The sequence below is a fragment of the Cololabis saira genome, chromosome 1 (assembly GCF_033807715.1).
Source record: "Cololabis saira isolate AMF1-May2022 chromosome 1, fColSai1.1, whole genome shotgun sequence".
NCBI lineage: Eukaryota > Metazoa > Chordata > Actinopteri > Beloniformes > Belonidae > Cololabis > Cololabis saira.
This window is the reverse complement of record NC_084587.1, coordinates 49251169-49267313: the sequence shown is the minus strand read 5'-3', so window position 1 is coordinate 49267313 and position 16145 is coordinate 49251169. Positions and strand designations below refer to the sequence as shown.

The 16145-nt window shown below is 40.3% G+C and overlaps 3 non-coding genes across 3 annotated transcripts; all 3 read right to left on the bottom strand.

Annotated features, from left to right (window-relative positions):
* Positions 1–2258: 2258 nt before the first annotated feature.
* On the bottom strand, positions 2259–2332 carry trnat-agu (transfer RNA threonine (anticodon AGU)). Its single transcript has one exon. It is a non-coding gene; the product is annotated as a tRNA-Thr (tRNA).
* A 5208-nt stretch (positions 2333–7540) lies between these two features.
* trnat-agu (transfer RNA threonine (anticodon AGU)) lies at positions 7541–7614 on the bottom strand. Its single transcript has one exon. It is a non-coding gene; the product is annotated as a tRNA-Thr (tRNA).
* A 7580-nt stretch (positions 7615–15194) lies between these two features.
* trnat-agu (transfer RNA threonine (anticodon AGU)) lies at positions 15195–15268 on the bottom strand. The gene has a single exon. It is a non-coding gene; the product is annotated as a tRNA-Thr (tRNA).
* Positions 15269–16145: the final 877 nt, after the last annotated feature.

Genomic DNA, 16145 nt, shown 5'->3' with positions numbered 1-16145 from the left:
CTTTTCTTGTTATTATAAACACCAGAAAACCAGACACACACAGCTGTTTAAAAGCACAGCAGAAGTAGTGAAATTATTTTGCCACAGGACCATGAAAATATTATAACTGTAATGGCAATCTAACAACAAAAAGTTCCATGTGAGGGAATTTGAAGACATTTCCAACTCATGCTGGTTCCAAAAAAAGTGGTCCGACAGGGAGCTGATTCAACACTTTATTTTACATGTGCAAAGCTTCAAAAAACAACACCTACAATACCCGGGTGCTGAATGAGAGGTTAAAAAACAAGCTTGTGTATTATCAAAACAACACATTATGCATTGAGTTGATGTGAAGATGTCTTCCAGCTCAGGAAGAAACATTTTACCAAGCATTCTTATTAGTTATTCCCATTGATTTTAAGACTCTAATACCAATCCAATAACACATGATCTTGCTATCTAATCGTTACATTTTAGCACACACAAGTTGTCGTGGATGACACTGTATTTAAAGTTTTGTCATGACCAAAAAAAACCAAACGCCAGCTTTTCTTGTACGAATGAGTTCCAATTGCTTTCAGTGATATTGATTTAACACATGCATTGGTCTCTATAGCTGTGTTCACACTGCCAGCCCAATATGCAATAACTAGCATACTGCTTGTTGAGCTGCATGTAATTCTACTGAGTGCAAAAGATGATGCATACTGTCTGACTCTGTTACAAGATCTGCCCTGGTGCTCTCAGATGTCTGCCGTCTTCACTGCATCCCGGTCTGAAGGAGGAAGCTTGATACTGTGAAATCTGACTGGATCACTGACTGGACTGTCGTTGGCACAACAGCTGATGATGTGCAACAAAAGCTTTATTCAACTGGACTCAGTGTCAGTGAGAGTCTTCCTGGAGCACAGGCGTGGGAGGTGGCTTTGTTGGATTAAAAGGCATCAGGCACACCTGCTGGATTTAAAAAACAATAAGGAAAAATTGCAAAAGGTTTAATTTGTAGAAACGGTATAGAACGTTGTGCGTGAGAGTTGAATGCAAGCGATTGATTTGTTGATGACAATACTGTAAAAGTGCTTATTTGTTGGAGTTGAAGTGCCCTAAACGCGTGCAAAAAGCTGTAGGATCTGAGTGGTCACTGTTACCACATAAGAACTGTAAGTCTGACTTTGTTTGCTGTCCCTGACATAAATAAACTATTACCATCTCTGCCAATTGAAAAACCTGCTGGAACAGACAAGCTAGATGGTAAACTGCTACGACTTGCTGCAGCTTACATATCAACTCCGATTGTCACATCTTTAATAGATGTTTTACTAACGGGGTCCGACCAAGAATTTGGAAAGAGGCTAAGATAATTCCAATACCAAAGGACAATAAATCTAACTTCACAGCCGTCCAATAAGCATACTTCCTGTCTTAAGCAAATTATTAGAAAAGATAGTTTTTAATCCAATCCAAAATAATTTTATCATAAATAATCTGATCACAAGTTCACAGCATGCATACAGAGAGTGTCATTCAACCACCACAGCTCTAGCCCAGCTAACTGATTAGTACTGAAAGTACTTGATGGAACATCCATCCATTATCTATACCCGCTATATTCTTCTCAGGGTCACGGGGGTCTGCTGGAGCCTATCCCAGCTAATATTCAGGTGAGAGACAGACCCCTGGACAGGTCAAAACACAATATTTATAATCTGAAACTTTCAACGATAACCAGAGTTTCAGTGGTAAACAGTTTGGCCAGTATGGGGACTGACCCCATGACCTTGGTGTTATTAGCACCAGAATCTGACGTTCTGAGCTAACCGGCCTTCGTGGAGAGTGTTTCTTTTTCGTATGTATGTATGTGCATGTTTGATCCAGGCCTGGTTTACAACATCTTGAGTTACATGCACAGTCTCCCAAACCAAGTAGAGACCTTTTTAAGTGAGGTCAAACTTGGAAAGTAACTGACTGTCAGACACACCACGTAAAGAAATACACATTTGTTCTAGAAGAATTGGAGGAGTACCCCACCTTGTGGCACGAGTGAAGAACAGCAAAGCATTAAAATGACTAAGAACCAGACATTACCTCCCTCTCAAGCAGTCCACATCTCTTAGTAGAACTTTAAGACTGGAATGTGTGAATTAACATTGAACATTAACATTCAATGTGCCTTTTTTTTAAGCTACATGTCATTTTTCCATTTCACCACCATGGTTGAACCATGAATGAATGAGACATGTATAATCTTTTTCTCATCCAAAGACAGATGAGTTTAGAGGCTCTGCTGGGATTTGAACCCAGGATCTCCTGTTTACTAGACAGGTGCTTTGACCAACTAAGCCACAGGGCCTCCACAACCTCTCACTTACCTCGTCTCAGACATCAAAACAGTGAGACCTTTAGAGGTGTGACATGCTGGAATGAGAAGCAGAAGACATTGGTGGACCACACGTCCTAAAGGACAAGGATCTGACTTTGGATAAGAAGGTTGAGAGTTTTAGTCCCTCTGTGGTTAAAGAGACTTGAGACAGTAAGTTCTAGTGTCCTACCTCACACTCACTCTTTACAGGTCACTTCAGTTTACCGTCTTATACCTGCTACACATATTTACGTACTGGAAGGTCATGTTAGTCAATAATGGGACTGAGATCAGGGTTTGGGTTTGTTTTTTTACGTTATTTTTTTCTCATGATTTATTTTTTATGTATTTTTTCCTTTTTTAAATCATTCATTCAGGATTCCCTCCATCATCTGTTGACCTTCAGCGTCTGCGTCGGACAACTCTCCTGCGTCTGCGGGCGACGCGGGTCCTACGGACTCTCCGGCGCCTGCGGACGGGGCGAGAGCTCTGTCTGCGTCTGCGTGGCATTGTCAAAAGATGTGATGACAACTAGTAAGAAGGAGTTCTAGTTATAAACTCTGTTACAAGCTTGTTGATGGAATGGAATGTTAATGGAATTGATGACATCATATCTTCTTCAATGGAATTAATGACATCATAACTTGATGACATCATATCTTCTTCAATGGAATTGATGACATCATAACTTGATGACATCATATCTTCTTCAATGGAATTAATGACATCATAACTTGATGACGTCATATCTTCTTCAATGGAATTAATGACATCATAACTTGATGACATCATAACTTGATGACATCATATCTTCTTCAATGGAATTAATGACATCATAACTTGATGACATCATATCTTCTTCAATGGAATTGATGACCATATTATTTGGGGTTTTTGGTTTAGTTTTTACTTCATAACAGTGATGAAGTCATAGAAAAAAAAAGAAAGCAGACTTTTAATGACTTTAAATTACAAAATAGTGAATAAGAGAATGATGACTGTAATAAAACACATCTTACAGGGTTTTTAGCTGTGATTTCACCTGATAAGTCTGGAAACCGCCGCAGACAACAGTGATGTCACAGTCATGTATTGATCATTGATGTGTACAGTCATCTGACAATGATGGCAGGATGAAAACGTCCAATCATGTGCTAACAGTGGAATGATGATCTTCAGCAGTTTCTATTCTGGCTCAGAGGCCAGGGCTTTATGCTCTTATACACTTTCTAAACCCACGCTGACATTTGTGGAAATGCCTGTAAAACCCTTCGTGAAGCTTCCTTAAAACAAGTCCAGAAAAAGCCATTAAAGGTAAAACAGAGACTTGCTTGGGTAAATGAAATCAGACTTAACTCTAGCAGTTAAATATAAAAACACAGCAGCTCAGGAGAGCAGTATTATATATGTAGTGGATATGGGTAAATGAAACAGTATGTATGGATATGAATTAAAAGAAAAAAGTATATATGGTATTATAATAGTATATATAGTATAAGGTCATATATGAGGTGTACAACATTATTGACATCTCACCCAGAATGAAGCAGATCCAAGTCGTACAGTGAGATGTTTTTTATTCTGTTTTCCATTCATGTGTCCTCTGCCATTGTTGTAGGTTTATAAAATGATTATTGGAAATAACTGCAACAAAAAACAAACATAGTTATTAAAAATAAAAACATTAATGTACAGTATCCAGGGAGAAATTTACAATTAAAGAAACGAAACGAAGCGTCGATGGATGAAAAACTGGAAAAATATCCAGCTGCTGTTGTTAAATCGACCAGTTACAGTAATTATGCTATGTACTTTTTTAAATGATTATTGACAATAAAGAAGAAAAGAAACGGAAAAAAAAAAGCTAAATTTACCAGACTTTTACATAAAACTCAAAAACTGTAAAACTCAAATCAAGAAGATACCAAGCTGAAGGTGAATAACTAACTGACTCGGTCCAGAGGAATATTTACAGATAAATATACTGCTGGTGACGTCATAAAGGATCAAAGGAGGCAAGAATTCCACCGCCATATCAACCTACGTCATATCAACCTACGTCATATATCAAATGTACTATTGCAACAGATATAATGAAGTCTTATTTTTGAAAATAACTAATAAATGCATTTTTGAAAAAGTGTTTTTCTACTGACACTCCAAGAAACAGATTACAAAGTTTCATTTTCGTTATTTTAAGTTGTCGTTTCGGACTACTTTAGTGAAAGCTGAACCCTGAAATAGCTCTTATATAGTGTTCACTTCTCTCAACCACATCCCGATGTCTGTACGGAGAGTAAAACCGGTGTGTTCCAGAGTCAGTGGATCATTCACAAGTGGAGCTGGTGGATTGTAGCGGAGCTGAAACTCTGCAGCTGCCGTGTGTCGGTGTTTATGAGACACTTCACTCCCACATGTTCACCGGGGGTTGGTGTCACATTGTGAGTGTCTGAAATAAGAGGCTGTGAATAGGAAAAAGGATAAATGGCTTTGCAGAGCCTATAAGTGGCTGAACTAAAGAAATAAACTATAGGAGCGCCATCCATTTATTTTAAGGAGTAACTCGGTCGTCAAAGGACAGCATACGGATGTTTGTGTTGTTCAGTTATGATGAAACAAACACAAACGTGACAGTACACTCGGTAAGTGCGTATAGAAGACAGTTGTGAAGCCGCAGCTGCCGCTTACGACCATACCGCCATGAACCAGCAGAGGGCGCTGTTGCTACGTTTGGGAACATGTGCACATTCATCCTGTTTGCAGCAAATCAGCTCCAGCTTCAGACGCGTAGCGTTCAAATGCTCTTTCATGGAGTCTTGGAACGTCATCAAAGAATGTGACGTCTTTGATGACGTCACGAAGAATAGTGGAAGAGGAAGCACACGTAATAGCACACATTAGAGTGAAGATGTATTTCTTTTCTTGTTATTATAAACACCAGAAAACCAGACACACACAGCTGTTTAAAAGCACAGCAGAAGTAGTGAAATTATTTTGCCACAGGACCATGAAAATATTATAATTGTAATGGCAATCTAACAACAAAAAAGTTCCATGTGAGGGAATTTGAAGACATTTCCAACTCATGCTGGTTCCAAAAAAAGTGGTCCGACAGGGAGCTGATTCAACACTTTATTTTACATGTGCAAAGCTTCAAAAAACAACACCTACAATACCCGGGTGCTGAATGAGAGGTTAAAAAACAAGCTTGTGTATTATCAAAAACAACACATTATGCATTGAGTTGATGTGAAGATGTCTTCCAGCTCAGGATGAAACATTTTACCAAGCATTCTTATGAGTTATTCCCACTGATTTTAAGACTCTAATACCAATCCAATAACACATGATCTTGCTATCTAATTATTACATTTTAGCACACACAAGTTGTCGTGGATGACACTGTATTTAAAGTTTTTCCATGACCAAAAAAAAACAAACGCCAGCTTTTCTTGTACGAATGAGTTCCAATTGCTTTCAGTGATATTGATTTAACACATGCATTGGTCTCTATAGCTGTGTTCACACTGCCAGCCCAATATGCAATAACTAGCATACTGCTTGTTGAGCTGCATGTAATTCTACTGAGTGCAAAAGATGATGCATACTGTCTGACTCTGTTACAAGATCTGCCCTGGTGCTCTCAGATGTCTGCCGTCTTCATTGCATCCCGGTCTGAAGGAGGAAGCTTGAAACTGTGAAATCTGACTGGATCACTGACTGGACTGTCGTTGGCACAACAGCTGATGATGTGCAACAAAAGCTTTATTCAACTGGACTCAGTGTCAGTGAGAGTCTTCCTGGAGCACAGGCGTGGGAGGTGGCTTTGTTGGAGTAAAAGGCATCAGGCACACCTGCTGGATTTGAAAAACAATAAGGAAAAATTGCAAAAGGTTTAATTTGTAGAATCTGTATAGAACGTTGTGCGTGAGAGTTGAATGCAAGCGATTGATTTGTTGATGACAATACTGTAAAAGTGCTTATTTGTTGGAGTTGAAGTGCCCTAAACGCGTGCAAAAAGCTGTAGGATCTGAGTGGTCACTGTTACCACATAAGAACTGTAAGTTTGACTTTGTTTGCTGTCCCTGACATAAATAAACTATTTCTATCTCTGCCAATTGAAAAACCTGCTGGAACAGACAAGCTAGATGGTAAACTGCTACGACTTGCTGCAGCTTACATATCAACTCTGATTTGTCACATCTTCAATAGATGTTTTACTAACGGGGTTTGACCAAGAATTTGGAAAGAGGCTAAGATAATTCCAATACCAAAGGACAATAAATCTAACTTCACAGCTGTCCAATAAGCATACTTCCTGTCTGAAGCAAATTATTAGAAAAGATAGTTTTTAATCCAATCCAAAATTATTTTATCATAAATAATCTGATCAGATGTTCACAGCATGCATACAGAGAGTGTCATTCAACCACCACAGCTCTAGCCCAGCTAACTGATTAGTACTGAAAGTACTTGATGGAACATCCATCCATTATCTATACCCGCTACATTCTTCTCAGGGTCACGGGGGTCTGCTGGAGCCTATCCCAGCTAATATTCAGGTGAGAGACAGACCCCTGGACAGGTCAAAACACAATATTTATAATCTGAAACTTTCAACAATAACCAGAGTTTCAGTGGTAAACAGTTTGGCCAGTATGGGGACTGACCCCATGACCTTGGTGTTATTAGCACCAGAATCTGACGTTCTGAGCTAACCGGCCTTCGTGGTGAGTGTTTCTTTTTCGTATGTACGTATGTATGTATGTATGTATGTGTGTGCGCATGTTTGATCCAGGCCTGGTTTACAACATCTTGAGTTACATGCACAGTCTCCCAAACCAAGTAGAGACCTTTTTAAGTGAGGTCAAACTTGGAAAATAACTGACTGTCAGACACACCCAGTAAAGAAATACACATTTGTTCTAGAAGAATTGGAGGAGTACCCCACCTTGTGGCACGAGTGAAGAACAGCAAAGCATTAAAGTGACTAAGAACCAGACATTACCTCCCTCTCAAGCAGTCCACATCTCTTAGTAGAACTTTAAGACTGGAATGTGTGAATTAACATTGAACATTAACATTCAATGTGCCTTTCTTTTAAGCTACATGTCATTTTTCAATTTCACCACCATGGTTGAACCATGAATGAATGAGACATCTATCATCTTTTTCTCATCCAAAGACAGATGAGTTTAGAGGCTCTGCTGGGATTTGAACCCAGGATCTCCTGTTTACTAGACAGGTGCTTTGACCAACTAAGCCACAGGGCCTCCACAACCTCTCACTTACCTCGTCTCAGACATCAAAACAGTGAGACCTTTAGAGGTGTGACATGCTGGAATGAGAAACAGAAGACATTGGTGGACCACACGTCCTAAAGGACAAGGATCTGACTTTGGATAAGAAGGTTGAGAGTTTTAGTCCCTCTGTGGTTAAAGAGACTTGAGACAGTAAGTTCTAGTGTCCTACCTCACACTCACTCTTTACAGGTCACTTCAGTTTACCGTCTTATACCTGCTACACGTATTTACGTACTGGAAGGTCATGTTAGTCAATAATGGGACTGAGATCAGGGTTTGGGTTTGTTTTTTTTTTTTACGTTATCTTTTTTTCATTATTTATTTTTCTGTATTTTTTTCCTTTTTTAAATCATTCATTCAGGATTCCCTCCATCATCTGTTGACCTTCAGCGTCTGCGTCGGACAACTCTCCTGCGTCTGCGGGCGACGCGGGTCCTACGGACTCTCCGGCGCCTGCGGACGGGGCGAGAGCTCTGTCTGCGTCTGCGTGGCATTGTCAAAAGATGTGATGAGAACTAGTAAGAAGGAGTTCTAGTTATAAACTCTGTTACAAGCTTGTTGATGGAATGGAATGTTAATGGAATTGATGACATCATATCTTCTTCAATGGAATTAATGACATCATAACTTGATGACATCATATCTTCTTCAATGGAATTAATGACCATATTATTTGGGGTTTTTTGGTTTAGTTTTTACTTCATAACAGTGATGATGTCATAGAAAAAAAAAGAAAGCAGACTTTTAATTACTTTAAATTACAAAATAGTGAATAAGAGAATGATGACTGTAATAAAACACATCTTACAGGGTTTTTAGCTGTGATTTCAACTGATAAGTCTGGAAACCGCCGCAGACAACAGTGATGTCACCAGGGGTGGACTGGCCATCGGGCATACCGGGCATTGCCCGGTGGGCCGATGGTGATTTTGGGCCGGGCCGGGCCAGGCCAAAAAAAAAAAAAAAAAAAAAAAAATTGTTTTTTTTTTTTTGGCCCGGGCAGGCCCATCGGCCCATTTGATTTAGTTTTTTACCTGACTTCAACTGGTACCACTGGCCGATTATGTTTTGATGAGTTAGATCGGTTATGGGCTGGAGTCAGGGCCGCCGCAAGGGGTGTGCGAACCGTGCGACCGCACAGGGCCTCGCGCCCCAAGGGGCCTCGCGCCCCAAGGGGCCTCGCGCCCCAAGGGGCCTCGCGCCCCAAGGGGCCTGCGCTATGGGCCGTCTTTTTTTTTTTTTCTCGTTTTTTTTCGTTTTTTCCCTTATAAATATCAACAGTCACGTTCCATTACAGACCTAAATGTGTACTAGTCTTTGCATATCAATAAATATATGTGCAATGATGCGCGTGTCTGTTGTTCAACACAACTGATCAGACCAAGCGCAGACACAAGCTGCTCTGATCCAGACGGGTGGAGTGTGGAACAAACTGTCACACAATGTCGAAAGAACGAGACAGAATCAGGAAATTTCCATCAGGGGATGAAAAAAGAAAAAAAACTAAAGAAAATGGAAGAGTTTAATGTCTCTCTGAAAGGCTTGTTTGATAAATTTGTTACAAAAATCACCGATCCGACCAGGTCTCAAGCAGCCGTGGGGCCCCGCGTCGATGATGAGGCAGGGGAAGGTATGCAGTATTTTGCTAATTGGAGAGTTAAAATTGCGCATATAGACACCCGATCCGACCCGAAAAACCCAAAAAATTTTGCGCGCGTGAGCGTAGCGAGCGCGCGAGGGCCCCCCCCAGCCATTCCGCACAGGGCCTCGCAAGTCTCCCAGGCAGCTCTGGCTGGAGTAGTCACAACATTAGAGCGCGTGGCTTATTATTGATATTATTATTTATACTATTTGAAGAATGATGAGTTCATATTCAATATCTTATATATTCTATAAAACTAAATTAGCAACTCCAAATTTAAGTTGCTTTTTTGACAGGGACAGTGGTGTTTGGATTCCTGATTGTCACTAAATTTTAATAATGCTGTGATTAATAGTGGGTGGGTGAAATAATACATCAATCTTTTTGGAGAAATGTTTACCTACAGTGATGCCATCGCAGCAAAGACTTTCTGTATATATACATATATTGGAAGAACCCACTGTTTAGGCAATTCAGGGTCATTAGTTAGTAAAAACAGAGGCAGCGCTGCATTCCCCCTGTTTAAAATGGTCAAATATGATGACATGAGCCTGAAATTCACAGGACTTATCTGTGGTTGTGAAAGAAGTCAGCAGTATGAATTTGAAAGATGTGTGAGCATCCCTTCATGATAAACAGAGGGGGAACGCATTCTGACGGCAGTATTTCACGCTGTCAGAATGCGTTCCCCCTGTTTAAAATGGGTTAATATATCATTGTAGATATCTGAAATGTTCTTTTTGACTAGGAAGAATTGAATTACAGATATCTGCAACACATATCCAGTCTAGCTATTAAATGTTAAAACGGCTTGCCATACAAGTTTGCTGGTCTACTCAGAAACAGTACTAAGTACATCTATAACGGGACTGGGGGGGATGGTGTGCCGCTCCGAGCACACTACTCCACGCCGAAGAGGAAAAAAGAAAGTGTTCTGATTAAAATAAGGAAAGTTGGACTATATAACAATTGCGTTCATAAGGATAAAGTTTTAAAAAAAATAAAAATTAAAGAAATAGTCCCTTCTCCCCGTGTGTGTCTGCCTGTCATGCACGGGTACGTGTGCTCATGTTGTTTACTTTTAAGCCGGAATTATGGTTCTGCGTTACACCAACGCAGAGCCTACGCCGTAGGCTCTGCGTTGGTGTAACGCGGAACCATAAAACAGCCTAGAGCAGCTCTGAGGGGAGACGGGAGGGAGGAGGGGGAGCGGGGGCTGCCGGGCCGCCGTCCCGAGTGTCTTGATGATTTGCTGAGCCTACCGTTAGTTTTTAAACTGTAAAAAGTGGGGGGGACAAATACTTCATTTTGAAAAGTGGGGGGGACATGTCCCCCCTGTTCCCAGTGGAAATTGCGTCGTGCGATCGTGGCACTAACGGGCAGCAACGACGTGCTGCCACTTACTCGCTTTATTTTATACTATTTATATACTTTTTCTACTTTTACTGTGACCACCAAATAGGCCTAATCTCGTTTCACTGTCCTCTCTCCACATCATCCACAACATCTAGATCTCAGATCTCAGCGAAATTCAGTGGCACGGTAGCTCGACACGTTCATTCATTCATCCGGATTCATCCCTAACAGGCTGCAGGAAGCCACTGCGCATGCTCAGTAGGCTCATCCATATGGATTTATGGGCGTGTTGAGGGCGGGATATGGGGCGGATTCAGCTGCGCAGCTTTCCAGGTGGACTGTGATTCATAAAGGGAACATTGCGTGGAAGTGTGCGTGCACGCGGTTTTATAGATCCAGATTTTTTTTTGCGCCCGCCATTTTCGGCTTTTGGGCGTACGTGCACTTTTAGTATGAATCCTACGCACTCCATTTTAAATGAGGCCCCAGCCCTGGATGTCACAGTCATGTATTGATCATTGATGTGTACAGTCATCTGACAATGATGGCAGGATGAAAACGTCCAATCATGTGCTAACAGTGGAATGATGATCTTCAGCAGTTTCTATTCTGGCTCAGAGGCCAGGGCTTTATGCACTTATACACTTTCTAAACCCACGCTGACATTTGTGGAAATGCCTGTAAAACCCTTCGTGAAGCTTCCTTAAAACAAGTCCAGAAAAAGCCATTAAAGGTAAAACAGAGACTTGCTTGGGTAAATGAAATCAGACTTAACTCTAGCAGTTAAATATAAAAACACACCAGCTCAGGAGAGCAGTATTATATATGTAGTGGATATGGGTAAATGAAACAGTATGTATGGATATGAATGAAAAGAAAAAAGTATATATGGTATTATAATAGTATATATAGTATAAGGTCATATATGAGGTGTACAACATTATTGACATCTCACCCAGAATGAAGCAGATCCAAGTCGTACAGTGAGATGTTTTTTATTCTGTTTTCCATTCATGTTTCCTCTGCCATTGTTGTAGGTTTATAAAAATGATTATTGAAAATAACTGCAACAAAAAAAAAACATAGTTATTAAAAATAAAAACATTAATGTACAGTATCCAGGGAGAAATTTCCAATTAAAGAAACGAAACGAAGCGTCGATTGATGACAAACTGGAAAAATGGGATGAGGCTGGATGGAGGAAAAACTGGAAAAATATATCCAGCCGCTGTTGTTAAATCGACCAGACGGTAATTATGCTATGTACTTTTTTAAATTGATTATTGACAATAAAGAAGAAAAGAAACAACAAAAAAAAGCTAAATTGACAGAATTTTCTGAAACTCAGAAACTCAAACACAGGGAGACGGACTGATGTCGCGCTGGACAAACCAGCAAATAACCAAAGGAAACACGACCAACCTCAATGAGAACTGTTTCCACGACGTCCTTAGTGAGAAGATACCAAGCTGAAGGTGAATAACTAACTGACTCGGTCCAGAGGAATATTTACAGATAAATATACTGCTGGTGACGTCACAAAGGATCAAAGGAGGCAAGAATTCCACCGCCATATCAACCTACGTCATATCAACCTACGTCATATATCAAATGTACTATTGCAACAGATATAATTAAGTCTTATTTTTGAAAATAACTAATAAATGCATTTTTGAAAAAGTGTTTTTCTACTGACACTCCAAGAAACAGGTTATAAAGTTTAATTTTCGTTATTTTAAGATGTCGTTTCGGACTACTATGAGACGCCCCACTTCACTCCCACATGTTCACCGGGGGTTGGTGTCACATTGTGAGTGTCTAAAATAAGAGGCTGTGAACGGGTGAATAGGAAAAAGGATAAATCGCTTTGCAGAGCCTATAAGTGGCTGAACTAAAGAAATAAACTATAGGAGCGCCATCCATTTATTCTAAGGAGTAACTCGGTCGTCAAAGGACAGCATACGGATGTTTGTGTTGTTCAGTTATGATGAAACAAACACAAACGTGACAGTACACTCGGTAAGTGCGTATAGAAGACAGTTGTGAAGCCGCAGCTGCCGCTTACGACCATACCGCCATGAACCAGCAGAGGGCGCTGTTGCTACGTTTGGGAACATGTGCACATTCATCCTCGTTTGCAGCAAATCAGCTCCAGCTTCAGACGCGTAGCGTTCAAATGCTCTTTCATGGAGTCTTGGAACGTCATCAAAGAATGTGACGTCTTTGATGACGTCACGAAGAATAGTGGAAGAGGAAGCACACGTAATAGCACACATTAGAGTGAAGATGTATTTCTTTTCTTGTTATTATAAACACCAGAAAACCAGACACACACAGCTGTTTAAAAGCACAGCAGAAGTAGTGAAATTATTTTGCCACAGGACCATGAAAATATTATAACTGTAATGGCAATCTAACAACAAAAAGTTCCATGTGAGGGAATTTGAAGACATTTCCAACTCATGCTGGTTCCAAAAAAAGTGGTCCGACAGGGAGCTGATTCAACACTTTATTTTACATGTGCAAAGCTTCAAAAAACAACACCTACAATACCCGGGTGCTGAATGAGAGGTTAAAAAACAAGCTTGTGTATTATCAAAACAACACATTATGCATTGAGTTGATGTGAAGATGTCTTCCAGCTCAGGAAGAAACATTTTACCAAGCATTCTTATTAGTTATTCCCATTGATTTTAAGACTCTAATACCAATCCAATAACACATGATCTTGCTATCTAATCGTTACATTTTAGCACACACAAGTTGTCGTGGATGACACTGTATTTAAAGTTTTGTCATGACCAAAAAAAACCAAACGCCAGCTTTTCTTGTACGAATGAGTTCCAATTGCTTTCAGTGATATTGATTTAACACATGCATTGGTCTCTATAGCTGTGTTCACACTGCCAGCCCAATATGCAATAACTAGCATACTGCTTGTTGAGCTGCATGTAATTCTACTGAGTGCAAAAGATGATGCATACTGTCTGACTCTGTTACAAGATCTGCCCTGGTGCTCTCAGATGTCTGCCGTCTTCACTGCATCCCGGTCTGAAGGAGGAAGCTTGATACTGTGAAATCTGACTGGATCACTGACTGGACTGTCGTTGGCACAACAGCTGATGATGTGCAACAAAAGCTTTATTCAACTGGACTCAGTGTCAGTGAGAGTCTTCCTGGAGCACAGGCGTGGGAGGTGGCTTTGTTGGATTAAAAGGCATCAGGCACACCTGCTGGATTTAAAAAACAATAAGGAAAAATTGCAAAAGGTTTAATTTGTAGAAACGGTATAGAACGTTGTGCGTGAGAGTTGAATGCAAGCGATTGATTTGTTGATGACAATACTGTAAAAGTGCTTATTTGTTGGAGTTGAAGTGCCCTAAACGCGTGCAAAAAGCTGTAGGATCTGAGTGGTCACTGTTACCACATAAGAACTGTAAGTCTGACTTTGTTTGCTGTCCCTGACATAAATAAACTATTACCATCTCTGCCAATTGAAAAACCTGCTGGAACAGACAAGCTAGATGGTAAACTGCTACGACTTGCTGCAGCTTACATATCAACTCCGATTGTCACATCTTTAATAGATGTTTTACTAACGGGGTCCGACCAAGAATTTGGAAAGAGGCTAAGATAATTCCAATACCAAAGGACAATAAATCTAACTTCACAGCCGTCCAATAAGCATACTTCCTGTCTTAAGCAAATTATTAGAAAAGATAGTTTTTAATCCAATCCAAAATAATTTTATCATAAATAATCTGATCACAAGTTCACAGCATGCATACAGAGAGTGTCATTCAACCACCACAGCTCTAGCCCAGCTAACTGATTAGTACTGAAAGTACTTGATGGAACATCCATCCATTATCTATACCCGCTATATTCTTCTCAGGGTCACGGGGGTCTGCTGGAGCCTATCCCAGCTAATATTCAGGTGAGAGACAGACCCCTGGACAGGTCAAAACACAATATTTATAATCTGAAACTTTCAACGATAACCAGAGTTTCAGTGGTAAACAGTTTGGCCAGTATGGGGACTGACCCCATGACCTTGGTGTTATTAGCACCAGAATCTGACGTTCTGAGCTAACCGGCCTTCGTGGAGAGTGTTTCTTTTTCGTATGTATGTATGTGCATGTTTGATCCAGGCCTGGTTTACAACATCTTGAGTTACATGCACAGTCTCCCAAACCAAGTAGAGACCTTTTTAAGTGAGGTCAAACTTGGAAAGTAACTGACTGTCAGACACACCACGTAAAGAAATACACATTTGTTCTAGAAGAATTGGAGGAGTACCCCACCTTGTGGCACGAGTGAAGAACAGCAAAGCATTAAAATGACTAAGAACCAGACATTACCTCCCTCTCAAGCAGTCCACATCTCTTAGTAGAACTTTAAGACTGGAATGTGTGAATTAACATTGAACATTAACATTCAATGTGCCTTTTTTTTAAGCTACATGTCATTTTTCCATTTCACCACCATGGTTGAACCATGAATGAATGAGACATGTATAATCTTTTTCTCATCCAAAGACAGATGAGTTTAGAGGCTCTGCTGGGATTTGAACCCAGGATCTCCTGTTTACTAGACAGGTGCTTTGACCAACTAAGCCACAGGGCCTCCACAACCTCTCACTTACCTCGTCTCAGACATCAAAACAGTGAGACCTTTAGAGGTGTGACATGCTGGAATGAGAAGCAGAAGACATTGGTGGACCACACGTCCTAAAGGACAAGGATCTGACTTTGGATAAGAAGGTTGAGAGTTTTAGTCCCTCTGTGGTTAAAGAGACTTGAGACAGTAAGTTCTAGTGTCCTACCTCACATTCACTCTTTACAGGTCACTTCAGTTTACCGTCTTATACCTGCTACACATATTTACGTACTGGAAGGTCATGTTAGTCAATAATGGGACTGAGATCAGGGTTTGGGTTTGTTTTTTTACGTTATTTTTTTCTCATGATTTATTTTTTATGTATTTTTTCCTTTTTTAAATCATTCATTCAGGATTCCCTCCATCATCTGTTGACCTTCAGCGTCTGCGTCGGACAACTCTCCTGCGTCTGCGGGCGACGCGGGTCCTACGGACTCTCCGGCGCCTGCGGACGGGGCGAGAGCTCTGTCTGCGTCTGCGTGGCATTGTCAAAAGATGTGATGAGAACTAGTAAGAAGGAGTTCTATTTATAAACTCTGTTACAAGCTTGTTGATGGAATGGAATGTTAATGGAATTGATGACATCATATCTTCTTCAATGGAATTAATGACATCATAACTTGATGACATCATATCTTCTTCAATGGAATTGATGACATCATAACTTGATGACATCATATCTTCTTCAATGGAATTAATGACATCATAACTTGATGACGTCATATCTTCTTCAATGGAATTAATGACATCATAACTTGATGACATCATAACTTGATGACATCATATCTTCTTCAATGGAATTAATGACATCATAACTTGATGACATCATATCTTCTTCAATGGA